Here is a 13,961-nt window from a genome sequence, read left to right as displayed (position 1 = left end):
AAAAATTTAAAGCCGTACTCTCGGCAAAAGTCGTAGGGGCTCTATAAACGCGTCCCCAAATGGGATAACCCCCCGTATACCCAAGGGAACGACCCGAAACCATTTTTTTGTTGTAACATTTTGCTCCCCAAGTCCTTCTTCACTTCCAACAACTTTTGTGTAGAGCCAAGAATAAGCGCATTGGATACATTTTTTTATTCCATCAGATCTGAATGAGAGTGTGTCTGTGTGTACTTTCCATTTCATCCGTTCGCTATATCTACACATGTGTACATTTTCTGTGCAACACACACAGTGCCTATATTTGCTCCGGTTCACTTCAGTTTTTTTTTTTTGAAGTCCTTCGGTACCTCGACCGCTTTCTTCTTTAGCTCTCTTTCTCTCTCTCTTTGGTACTATACAAACCTACGCCTCTTGTTCACCCGGCAACATTTTATCCTCTTAAAGTGTTTTTAATCCTCCCGGGATAAAAATCCTTTGGCCCTGTGCAAGTGAATTAAATTCAAGTCAACTGTGTGTGAGTTGGTATAGGTATAACCTAGCCTAGCCTAAGCGTATAGCACACATTTTACACACTCCACACAAACAAATAGGTGATGACGACGACGATAACAAGGACAACGACTATAACTACAAAAAACACACATACACACTTAGTATTGTTTTGTATTATTGTTTGTTTCCTTTTTACAATGCCATTAGCCGAGAGAAAAAAAAGTACCCAAGAGTAGGTAACACACAAACCCACATATATGCGGGTAATTTCGGTTACGGCTCGGTAACTGTGTTATTAGCCTCAGATGTCCTTGCCACAGAAAAAAAAAGAAGAAAAAAGCATACAAAATGAATGAAAACTTGTCGCGCTCGAGGGTGAAATTGTGTAAAAATCTAAATAAAAACAAACAAACGAAATCCTAATTTAGAAGAAGAAAAAAATAGCTGAAGAGCAACAAGAATTTTGTTTCTTAGTCACCAGAGGGCGCTTTCAAAAGAAACATATATGAAAATTATTTAACTTTAAGATGGTTACTTGAAAGACCAGAAAAACCAAAAAAAAAAAAAAAAAACATAGTACAAAGAAAGGAAATGTAAATTGTATAAAGAAGAACCCCAAAATTACATGTGGGCTAAATATTTTAAGGGTCTACCTTTCTAGCCTTCCACTTGTATTCATTTGTTTTTTTTTTTTGGCAAAATTCAAGAACGCCTACAGAAAAGAAACCTTGTTTGACACACTTGAAATTTGGCAATTAGATGGAGGTTATACATACATATTCAATTAGAGTACGAGTTATATACAAACCAAAGTCTTGCTTTGAAATTAATTCAATTAGAATGGAGAAAGAAGATGAAGATATAAATAAATGACCATGGAGCTCATTGAGGTTTCTAAATCTGTTCTTTTATTTTATGGAAATTTTAAGATATAAAAATCCGAGCGCTTACAAAAAAATACAAGTCCACAAATTAAAACATGCTACAACTGACTTCTGAAATTTTTATTGGTCTCTATATTTTATTGGTATAGTCACTGTAAGAAGTTGGAAAAAGGTAAAAATTGATAAAAAAAAATCTAAGGAAGACAGTCCTATTAGTTATATTAATTTTAACAACATTGCATTTATAGTTTAATGCATTAAATACATTTTTAATGTTAAAAACTGAAAAAAAAAATGGATTTCGGAATTTTGTTGTCCTCTATCAAGCAATAACTACAGATTATTATCGAACATTGGGATTAAAAAGATCAAAATAATAATTTCAGTATTTTGAATTCTATCATTTTTTTTCCCTAGCATAAAAAGGATTAGAAATAAATTTGATTTGAGGGGTATTAGGAATGGAAAAGAAGTGTAAGGAGGGAAAATCGTCAATACATTGGCAAAATTGCAACAGAATTTTTGCAATTGATTTTGAGTATGTAATAATTAGGTACAAAAAAATATATCTAGAATCGGGCAAAATCCAAAGATGGGAACGGTGTAGGAATTTAGGCCCAGGGACATAATGCCCGCTTTTATTTACGTGGCTTATGTCCCACTTGAGTGAGACACTAGCTTCCATTTATTTTGCGGCTTAGGACGAACTCAAGTAGGACATAAAGAAACATATTTTTTTTTTTTAAACTGGGACATTGGCCCCACAGTCGTATAAACCTTCTCTAACACGATAAAAACATTTCCATACACTCTATACCTTGCACCTACCCATACCTTATAGTGTGTCCAAGCAGAGGACCTCATTACTTAGTCCCCCTTATTACTTGCACAAATAAGTACTTGCACCCAGTATTGGGCGTATAGACAGTGAAGTAGGTTTGGGGTCATGCTGATCCTCTGTAACCTAAATGCTTGAATACAATATAGGATTTGGGGTAGGTGCTAAGTAAGTTGTATGCATAATTCTTTTGCATTTGAGGATTTTGGATTTATAGAAACCTTTGGTGTGATGCCTTTTGAAACTCACAATTTTAGGTGGGACTTAACTCCATAAAATTTTGGTAGGACATAGCACTATAAAATCAAAATATGTATTTATGTCCCAACAAGGTGGGAGATAATTTAATAATTTATGAATTCTTTGTCAATGGGACATAACACCCTCTTATTATTTGTGAGGCTTATGTTGCGCTTGAATTTGAAACTTTTTTTTTTGAAGTGAAAACTTCTTTAGTATCGTGGTGATTTGAAACAAGATGAAACGAAAAAGCGACACGACTTCAACTTGTTATAACTTTTTTTAATAGGTAGATAGATGAATGAAATTTGTACTGTTGATAGGTAATTAACTAAATTATAATTGTACAAAACTTCAATTAATTTCATATTCAAAATTCGGAGATAACGTTAAAAAGATGTTCTTTTCCAACACACGTTATATCTTTTGATCTAGTGCACATACAAATTTGATTAAACTTTAATACGCATACTGATAACATAACCTTTTATTTAATATATCACACATAACGGTACGTGCTCTGCAAGTTACACAATCTTAAATTGAAAATAATTGAAAAATACCTCAAATCACCCGTGGAGATCTGTTGCCGATGATGATCAGATCAGCCACCAGTGAATAAAGTACCGTAGTCTCATTTTGAAATTTCGACATGGTTGGCTTTAAAAAATTCTTACTTTTTTGGTAGGCATAGTAGATACATACATTATTGAAGCGTCATATAAAGGTGATATAAAATTTGTTATAGGTTGTTGGAATTAAAAAGGTAGGTTTTTTTTCGATTTTCTTTGCAAGAAAAATGATTTTTTAAGGTTTCACTTCTAACACGTGTGAATTGCACACATGACTTTTTTTTTTTAATCTTTATTTCATTCCAAAATCTTAAGTGAACAAAATTCACAATCAAAAAGTTATAAGTCGAAAAATAATATAAAGCAAAGATTAAGCAATTTTTCAAATGGCTTATGAATATATTAGTAGATTTCTCTTTTTTTTATACATATTATTTGTTTGAATTATTTGTTTGAGTTAATAGATATTTTAAGATTAAGATTAAAGATGAAATAGAAATGGAATAAACCATTATTCCATAGTCCATATTCAATTTGGGTCTTATGTCCCACTCAAGTGGGGTATTATAATGGACAAATGGTATTATAATGGACCTTGATATCAACTATTTCGATCATGTTTATTCGAAAAATTGCGTGTTAATTTTAACCGTCGATATAATATAATATGCTTTATAAAAATTTAAATTAAAGGCAAAAGTAAGCTGGGTTTTTTGTCCTAAATGCTTCTATGTGAAAAAATTTAAACAATAACACTGGTTGGCAACGAAAATGGAGCTTAAACCAAACCATACTTTTCTAAAGGACTTTTGTGTGTTGATTCCGAATCTGAAGTCAAAATTTTACTGGCACGTCAAAGTTTTCGAAATATTTAAATATTAACAGGTCAAAAACGCGTTTTTGTGGTACTTTTGGCGTTGAATTTCATAACCGTTAAATTTTTTTTCGCAAAACTACATATATGCAATATTCAAAAGCCATATTTTATCGTCTTAAATACGTTTATTTTTATTTTCAAAATTATTTTTTTCTAAAAGATATTTGGTATAGAAAGGTATGATATCTCAAAATCTTGGTGGTTAAGGTAACTTATGGTTTTTGAAGCAGATTTGAAGTAAATTTCAGTTTTCGATTTCTGATTCGGTTGAAAAAATAGCAAAATATTACGTAAAAATAATAATTTTATATCAAATGTCAAAAAACATTTCATTTAAAATTAGTTTTTTGGGACTTTATAGCTAAAAATTGTGATGAGCAGAGCTCAAAAACTAGACGTGATGGAAAAAACTGTTTTGAATTCAGCACACTCAAGTTTATTAAAATCACCTTACAGAATTCTTGCTCCAGACTTTTTTGTTTTTTTGCCTACCAGTGTAATTATTACATCTCTGATATTCTAATGGTTCACGTCTTAAATCTAAATATCAATCTTAAAAAAATCAATTGCTTCATCAAATTGAGAATTTTTTTCAATTGAAGAGAATTTTACCTACTCATACACCCCAGTGACCCTTAAAAATGCTAATATTAAAATTTGATATCATCGTAGATAGATAGGTCTGTAAAAATAATAAAACTTGTAACTTCTTATTGAAAATTATAAGTGGAACTAACTTCAGAGCCGTAGTGGCGTAGTTATAAAAGGTAGAGGAGCATTCCATGAAATGTGATAATTTTTTATTAAAAAGGAAAAATTGTAATAAATGAGATTTGTTACAATGTAAAACTTCTCTTGCGACAAGTACCTAGCTATTTTTCAAGACATTAGTAGTGTATTAGTGATACTCAACCAGCCAAAATTTGCATCAAGTTTTAACTAGGAATCACCGCAATCTTTTGTGCAATTATAACTCAAACATGAAAATATATACCTAAAACTTCATTGTTCAATTTAAAAAAAAAATCAACGGATAACTTCGAGTATAGCTGGCAAAAAAGTGTATAGTTTTTGTATTTTTTGTATATTTTTTTACACAACTTTTATAGAACAATTTTGTTGATGGTATCTTTTCCCAAAAGTAAAGTTATTTTAGACTGTTTATCCTTCAACAGATTCAAAACAAAAATTAATTTATCAAGCAAATAATTCTCATACTCTCATAAACTCCCAACAGAAATTGCCTCAATCAAATTTCACACTATGTCAATCAATAAAACAAAAACACCAAATTGCCTTTAATTCCAAAACCAAAAAGAAACTCATCAAAAATCTCTTTTAAAGAACATAAACAACTTTTCTTTCCCAAATTAAATTTGACTCCAAAAGTTGCTCAAAAGCAATAAAGAAATTCCATTGGCAATTCACAAAAACAAACAAAAAACAAAAACAGTCAAAAAAAAGTTTATTCCAAAATTAAATACATTCGCATCAACAATATTTTTGCCATCACCAACCGTGCAAAATTTTCTAATAATTTTCCACATAATTGGCATTTAATTGCCCCCGAAACAGTGGTAGAATCAAATAACAGAACAAAAAAACAAAAATAAACTTTTTTCTTGAAATTGCTCGTAAACATTTAACTGTCAGAGCCTTCTTCGTAAAGAAGTTAGCTCTGAAGTTATCCTGCTGTGAAAAATGAACAATAACTCATCCTGATTGTTCTTTAAGACGACAAAAGATGACGACGACTCAACGAGAACGACGATTTGAGATTTGAGAAGAGAGAAAACGGTAACAACACAGCAATTCAATAAACACTCAATAAATATTTTATGACCCCAGGAAATGCCAAAACACATTGATTTTCTTAAAGAAAAAGGACAAAAACAACAGCAAAACTAAGAATATCTTAGAGAAAAAGGACTTTCCACCCGCCCTATTTGTCATCCTTACACCACACGTATATTGGACCAGTATGACTTATATACACCATCGTCCTTCCCACTTCTTGAATCAAAAACAGTCCAGGGGCAAACCACCACCCAAAATAAAAGGACTCGAGTGAAGATTGAGATTTCTTAAGGACTTCCACACCCTCATCAATCCATTCATTTGCCAATTCCGGTCGTTCTTTGTCTAACGTTGCACCCTTGGGGCCTTGAAGCTCTGCTCTGTGCCTGCGAACCAAATAGAAACGACAAACAAACACAGATGTCGCGCTTTCAAGTTCTTCCATGGATTGCAATTGTTTTTATTTCTTAATAAAATTTCGAAGAAGGATCTTCCTTTGGCAACAAAATACAAAAAAGAAACACAAACAAAAATAGAAAAGCAATCCGTTTCCCTTTTTTTTTTTTTGTTTTGTTGGATGCCAAATTGAGTACAATTTCGTAAAGGAAGGATGATGCAGCTAAAATAGGGAACGCTAGCGGCTAGGAGGTGGGCAATAAGGGGGATGAATGAGGAAATACAACTGAAAGAACTTTGAAGGATTCTTATTGCAAGCGAAGTAAAATATTTTATTTCGAATTGTTTGTCATTAAATTTGCTAGCTGCGGTAATTTTGATCCGGCTCGAAGGACCACAAAGAGAAAATCTTTCTGTTTTATTCCTATTTTTTTTTTATTTTTTCAATAATTACCTCGAATGCAGAATAAGCTTAAAAGATATATACGAAGGAAGTTAATCAAGAATTTGTATTTATATTTGTGTTCATAGAATTAAAAGATTCTTTTGATAGGAGTTCTTTGGAAAATTGAAGATACTTATACAATGTTTTTGGCTCGTTAATCCTGGTTAGAGTGTTGTTTTATTTTTTTTTTTATCATTTAACCAGCATCTTTTTAAATTCAATTACGCTCTTTTACTCGAGGGTTCTTTTTTATGAGGAGATCTTCAAGTATCTTTAAAATGAAATAACATGCACAACACTTTGAAGAGATACTTTCACATATTTTGAGAGGTATGATTTTGTAGTAAAATTCGTATCCGGTTTTAATAACAAATGAAATAAAATTTAGTTTACTACTGGAATTCATGAGATTTGAGTTATGATAGCTTGATTAAATTTGATGGAGTAGAAAACTTAGTTGGAATTCATTTTCTCTAAAATAACTTTTTACTCCTGAAAAAAGCCACCCAAATTGGAATATACTTTCACTTTGAAAACCCAAAAAATTGAGAATGAAATAAATAGCCATAGGTATCTAATCTCTTGATATCTATAGGTACCCCTCTGGCAACCATAGTGATTCCGAAACTCAATTAAAGTGGTTTCATTTGACGAATCGGGTCTTTTTCGATACAGTTAAACCCGCTGAAGAGAAACGGCACAATGTCATTGTCATTCTTTGAATTAGGCGGATTTTTCACATAAACGAAAGACATATACCTACTCGGGGTTGTTAAAAGTGTTTTGGATAAGCGTGTTTTTCTCTCAAGCGAGTTTCTCCTAAGCGGGTTTCTCTGAACTATTAATAACAATTTATTTATTTCTAGGGTTTTAAATTGGACCTTGTTAGATCGCAAAACTGCTTTCTTAAGAATTTCGTCAGCAAAATGGACTGTAAGATCGGGAAGAAATGCATTTTTCACAGGTTTTTAATTGTGTTTCCAGCATGTATGCCCTCGTGCAAAACTCGATCATTATGAAGGATATGCCAGCATTCTTTATGTACCCTAGGCCTAGACTTCATCATCACCATAATTATTTTTTAATTAAAGAGAAAAATTAAATCCGAGTCAATACAACCTAGTCGGTGCTTCAGAAGACACATAACAAACAGAGACTCCACTTATTCAGCAGTAAATTAAAAAATTCAACTCCCATGCAGCTTGACAACTTCTGGCAGCGTTTTTACTGTCAACTGAACAGGCAATTTTAAAGACGTATTTTTTTAATAAATAAAATAAAATGCACTTCTGGTCAAACAACGCTGACAATATGCACAAAACAGTTCTTGAAAGTCCTTAACGAACTGCCCAATTTATAGAAATATTTCATCTTCCATGCTTGTGCGAATTTTCGGTTCTATCATGTCACAGTAGGGAGAAGCTCCAAGTTGCATGAAACCCAATTACAAATTTGGTAAATTTCAGTGCACCAAATATATTTCTGAAATTAGAGCAATTGCAAAGAACACCTTATCCTTAATTGTCTCAATCTTGACGGAGCTTTAAAAGGAGGTAAAATTTAAATTAAACCGCTTAATGAAAACAAGTGTTCAAAGCAAAATACTGTAAGACCATAATTCTGTACGGCATTATACTGTAAATACAAAATTCTGTACGTCAAAATACTGTATGAACAAAATACTGACTTGTAAAATTCTGTTTTGTAAAATTCTGTCCGACAAAATACTGTATTTTCAATACAGTGCGCGCGAACTTTTTTACATTATCAAAACGATATTTTTTTACAGCATTTTTACATAATTTTGATTTACAGAATTTTGATGTACAGAATTTTGAAATACAGTATTTTGACCAACCAGAATTTTGCTATACAGAATTTTGACTTTCAGAATTTTGTTCCTACAGCATTTTGCACATACAGAATTTTGACATACAGTATTTTGTCATACAGTATTTTGAATACAGAATTTTGCAACATACAGAATTTCGACCCCAACCCTTTTTGGGAGCGGGTCATAATTCTGCTTGTCAAAATTCTGTACGACAAAATTCTGTGGGGTCAAAATACTGTAATACCATAATTCTGTACGTCAAGTTACTGTAAATACAAAATTCTGTACGTCAAAATACTGTATCAACAAAATACTGACATGCAAAATTCTGTGCGCGCGCACTTTTTTACATTATCAAAACGTTATTTTTTTACAGCATTTTTACAGAATTTTGATATACAGTATTTTACCGTACAGAATTTTACAAAACAGAATTTTGCATGTCAGTATTTTGTTGATACAGTATTTTGACGTACAGAATTTTGTATTTACAGTATAATGACGTACAGAATTATGGTATTAGAGTATTTTGACCCCACAGAATTTTGTCGTACAGAATTTTGACAAGCAGAATAATGACCCGCTCCCAAAAAAATGCACTACGATGTTTCGGCAAGTTACCTTAAAAGTTGGTGTGTTCAATTCTCTTTTCAAAATGGTATAACATTGTTGAGAATATTCCATAAATAACCGAGATAAAATTTATTTTCTTAAGAAATCCGACTTTTTTATTAGGTAATATTTAAGTGTTGTACCCTTTCAGAAACTTTCAGAATAGAAAAACTTAAATAATATGGAAAAATAACCTAATAAAAAAGTCGGATTTCTTAAGATAATAAATTTTATCTCGGTTATTTATGGAATATTCTCAACAATGTTATACCATTTTGAAAACAGAATTGAACACACCAACTTATCACACAAAATATATGGCTGCGATTTTTTTTAATTATTTTTCTGATAACTGTCACCACCTACCCTATCTACCTTTGTCGTTTCGACGTTAACTTTTGGGACACACTGTATAAACTATGAGAAAAACCGTAAAACACAGTTTTGATCCATGGAAGTTGGTTTTGTTTTTTTGATAAAAATGATTATTTAAGCATACCGTTAATTTGGACCTCTAGTTTTAATACCTACTTTTCATAGACTAATTTTAAATTACAACAAAGAACGATAAAAGTTTAAGCATAAAAAGAAGAAAGTAGTGAATCTATTTGTTGTGACTATATTAATAAATGGCATTGCATGAGGAACAACTCCGCTATCTTCCGTGATCTAAAAAAAAAAAGAACTAATCAATTGATTTTTTGCAAAGCTACTACATTTTTGATCCCACTATCTGCTCTTCAAGCCAAATTTTCAGTGTTAGGCCGGACTGAAATCTGCGGTTATATTCGTATATTAAGTCCAAGAATGATATCTCTCTTTTCTTTAACTTGATGAATACAAAGGTCTCTCTCAAAAATCTATGCGATTGCAACTTGCTAAGCATAGTTACATAGGTAACTGTCAGTCTACAACAAAAATGAAATTTTCTTTAGCACAATTTGTAAAGCCTTTCTGAGGCCGAATTTTTCATCTTACTTTTGAGAAGTTCCAAGAGATGATTAAATTTTTGATTTTCATAAGGTTTTATTGAAATAATTTATAAGAACATTCATATAAATAGAATGACATCTTTCTTTTCATAAAGATTTTCTGCATAGATTCTTCCTATATGAAATAAGGACATCGGTCTAGCTATTTTAATGCTACAATCCACCACATATATATTTCTATGTATTCAAAACCCAAAATTCTTATCATACGTCCTTCAAAAAAAAGCAATATCTCCGTTTTCCTTGTCTCATCCTTAAAAGAAGCTAACTCATCAGTAAAATCGGTCCCTTCCGGGTTTACCCAAAACTTCTCCATTTAAAACTAGGTTGATATGGGTCGTCCTGGACCTTGTCCATCAATATTAAAATAAAGAAAAGAAGAAGAAGCAAAAAAAAAAAACCATATGACAAAATGTCGAGTCTTCATTTCATTGTGACCTAGAAAACAACTTAACTCAACAACATAACAAAAGCATATTCCAGAATAAGATGATACAAAACTCCTATCAACTTCATTATTTCCAAATGAAATCATTCAATATACACGCACAACAAGTTAAAGCTAATACACTCTTATGTAACTGTGTGTTTGTTGTATGTGTGTGTGAATGTTGATGTATGTATTTCCTTAACAAAAGACCTTTTTAATCTATTCGGGCATATCCTTAACTTGGCCTGATTCACACGGTATTTTCATATTCATAGAGAAAAAGAGAGAGATAGGTAAGGCTTGTGATGGCAAGTCCAATTCCGTAGACACATTACCCTGCTCATTCACATGTCTGTAAAGTTATTTAGAGCTCTTCGATTCCCAGATGAATTTTTTTTTTCCTATTCAGTCTCAACATATCTCCCTACTATTTCGAGTTTTTCGTTTCACAAAAAAGGAAAAATTACAAAATCGAGGTCAAACATTACTCAGAGATGCGTATGCCCTGATATCCCTTTCAAACAACAACAACGATAACAACAAGGACGAATTTCCTTTCATTTATTTATTTATATATGCATGAGTATCTCACAATAATAGGACTCAACTCAAATGAACCAGAAAAGAAAATGTTTTGTCGAAAAAAAAGTCCAATTGGTACGATGCTACGGATCAATTCACAAATTTGATGGGAAAGTTAAGAAGTTCAGAGACTTTAGAGTTTATTTTTTTTTAATAAACTTGCACTTTTACTTGCTAGATTTTAATATACTTATGTAAATTAATTAAATGACTTCATTTTGTCAAAAAAAAAAGAGGTTGTCTGTAAAGCCGGTTTACGGAAACAGGTTGTGTGCTTTTAAAATGAATCAATTGAAGGGGTTATTTATTTCAAACAATCATAATTTACAAGAAAAAGCTAAAAAAATACCTTTTTTCTTTTCTCATTATATTAATTTTTGTATTTTAAAAGCTTACAAAAAAAAAATTAAACCATTAAAAAGCCGAATATTTCTTCTAAATAATAAAACCATTTTTAAATTTTTACAATGCGCAAAAAGTATTAAAATAATTTATTAAAAACCCAAAAATTCATTTATTTGATATAACAACCTATAATAAATTTTATACCACTTGAAAGCTTATTTCTTCAGCTCAAAATATATACATATATCGATCATGTCTATTTGACATCTCCAAAAAGAGCTAGAATTTTTTGAACTCGATCAAATTTCATCAAAAAAGCAAAAAAAAAAACATATAATTTTATGTTCTCACGCTATTTAATCAATTTTTTTGAGACAACCTATAAAAAATTTTATATCATGTAAAAGCTTATAATTTCACCTTTCATATGACGTTTCAATATTATTTCTGCGATGTCTAGAAAAAAAGTTAGAATTTTTTAAAGCCAGCCATGTCGAAATTCCAAACTGAGATTACGGTACTTCCCACACTGGTGGCTGTTCATGGTCAACAGATCTCCACAGGTGTTTTGAGGTATTTCGCAAGTTTTTTAATTTAACATTGTGTAGCTTGTAGTGAATGTATAGTTATGTGTGATATATCAAATGAAAGGTAACATCATCAGGATGCTCAATAAAGTTAAATCAAATTTGTATTTGCTTTAGATCAAAAGATAAAACCTGTTGAATAATAAAGCTTTATTTTACCGTTATCTCAAAATTGTGACTACAAAATTGATTGAAGTTCTGCACAGATAGTCCTGTCTATTATATATCTACAAATAAATAAATGAAATTTATTTAAATTAAATTAAATTAAATTTCATTTATTTATCTGTTGAAAAAAAAAAGATAAAAATAAAAAACGGTTAAAAAAGGTCAAAATACTTGGTACCAAAAAATTGTTTTTCCCGTTATTCGGTCAAAAACCATTTTGAAATAGGTACCAACTGCACATGTATGTGCATAGCCATGAACTACATGTTCTATAAGCTTGAAATTTTTTGAATGCTACAAAAAATTTAAAAAAAATAAAAACTCACCAAAAAAACTCCAAAATAAGAAGGTGTTTTTCAAAAATTCATATTTCAAAACCCGGAGACTAGAAAAAAAATCCTTATCAGACCCCTAACTTTTTTTTTATTATCTTTTGAATGACGTTTTTCAAATTGTCAACAAAAAATTCCCCTACCTATAATCACTACTTTGTCAAAGGTCTGCCTAATGTTTTAGTTTAAGAAAACTATAAATAGCTTGGTTTTGAAATTTTTTAGAATTTTTTCAATACCATTGTCAGTCTTGCAATAAATTCATCTATTGATTATTGTCGCGTTTAGAAAATAGAGAATTTTAATTGAAGTTTTTGCCGCACTGCGAAAGGGCGAGAGTGGAACGCTAGAAAATGGCGTCACTTTTTTGTGGTGGCTGCCATGGTTCATCGATTTATAAGACGTCAAAAAAAGTTTTCCTTACTTTAATGCCAATTACCTATTTTGTTGAATTTTGAATCTGCTTTAAAGTTTGTTTTTTTTTAATTTAACTTTAAAAACACCAAAAACACCTTTTTTAATTAACTCTGACGAAAAAAAAAGACTGAAACCAAAATTAAAATAAATATATATTTTTCTTGCACTTACCACTGAATTGATCAATGTCGTCACTTTCTCGTTTCCTTTTTTTTTTTTTTTTTGTTATTTGTGTCCTGTCTACTTGGGAAAGTTAATTGAACAAATTGAATTCGGGCCACTTCTCAGATGCAAACACACACACAAAAAAAAAAAGAAAGAAAGAAAAACATACAGAAACGAAAAAAAAAAAATGAAAAAAATTCATGAAAAACGTTCGTTAATTGCTTTTTCACTCACATTCACCGCACTTTATTTTTCAATTAACTTATTTTTTTATTTATTTTTTTTTTCTCATCAATTAATTTAATTTATATATTTTTTTCTCTTTTTTTACACTTTTCTCTTGAATTTCGAATAATTAAATTAAAAAAAAAAACTCGACACTGAAAAAACACGGTTTAATTCGATTTTTTTCTTATTTTTTTTTTCACTCTTCTAATATTCTTTCTTCTGTTTTCTTTTATCTATTTTTGGTCTCCTTTTTTCCTCGAAATCAATCAAAGAAAACAACCAACTTCAAAACACGATTTTCAATTAAAATGAAAACTTTTTTCTCATTTTCATCCGAAAAAGAGAGAACTAAAAAAAGGACACAAATAAATTGTAAATGTTTTTTTTTTTTTTTAGAAAAAACAAATGATGACAAATTCAAATTCTCAAGATCCTTCAAAAAAAAGTTAAACCAATTTTTTAACTAAATAACTACAACAAGGATCTACCTTTTCGTTTTTGGCTCTTGTCTTCTTCTTTTTTGGAATTTTTCATTTGTTGAATAAAAATCCTGTTTCTTTTTTTCTTTCTGTTAGCTTAAGGATATTTCGTTTCCTTATGTTTGGTTTTCCTTGTTACAATCCAATTCCGCAGTGTCCCATATCTCTTATGCTTTGCGTTGCAATTCTATGCAAAGGATAAAATACTGCAAAACCAAAACGAACAAATCCAGGATGTTGGCGAAA

At 30.7% G+C, this 13,961-nt stretch overlaps 1 protein-coding gene across 2 annotated transcripts in view; it reads right to left on the bottom strand.

Annotated features, from left to right (window-relative positions):
• LOC129910790 (protein artichoke) overlaps window positions 1-13,613 on the bottom strand; it is a 435,745-nt gene extending 422,132 nt beyond the window's left edge. For both annotated transcript variants that reach the window (XM_055988333.1, XM_055988334.1), the window contains exon 1: window positions 13,015-13,613. The gene's annotated coding sequence lies outside the window, so the exon portion shown is untranslated. The remainder of the gene's footprint in view (window positions 1-13,014) is intronic.
• Between the last annotated feature and the right edge of the window lie 348 nt (window positions 13,614-13,961).

Source organism: Episyrphus balteatus, chromosome 2, assembly GCF_945859705.1.
Source record: "Episyrphus balteatus chromosome 2, idEpiBalt1.1, whole genome shotgun sequence".
In the NCBI taxonomy this organism is placed as follows: domain Eukaryota; kingdom Metazoa; phylum Arthropoda; class Insecta; order Diptera; family Syrphidae; genus Episyrphus; species Episyrphus balteatus.
This window is presented reverse-complemented; position numbering and strand designations above follow the sequence as displayed.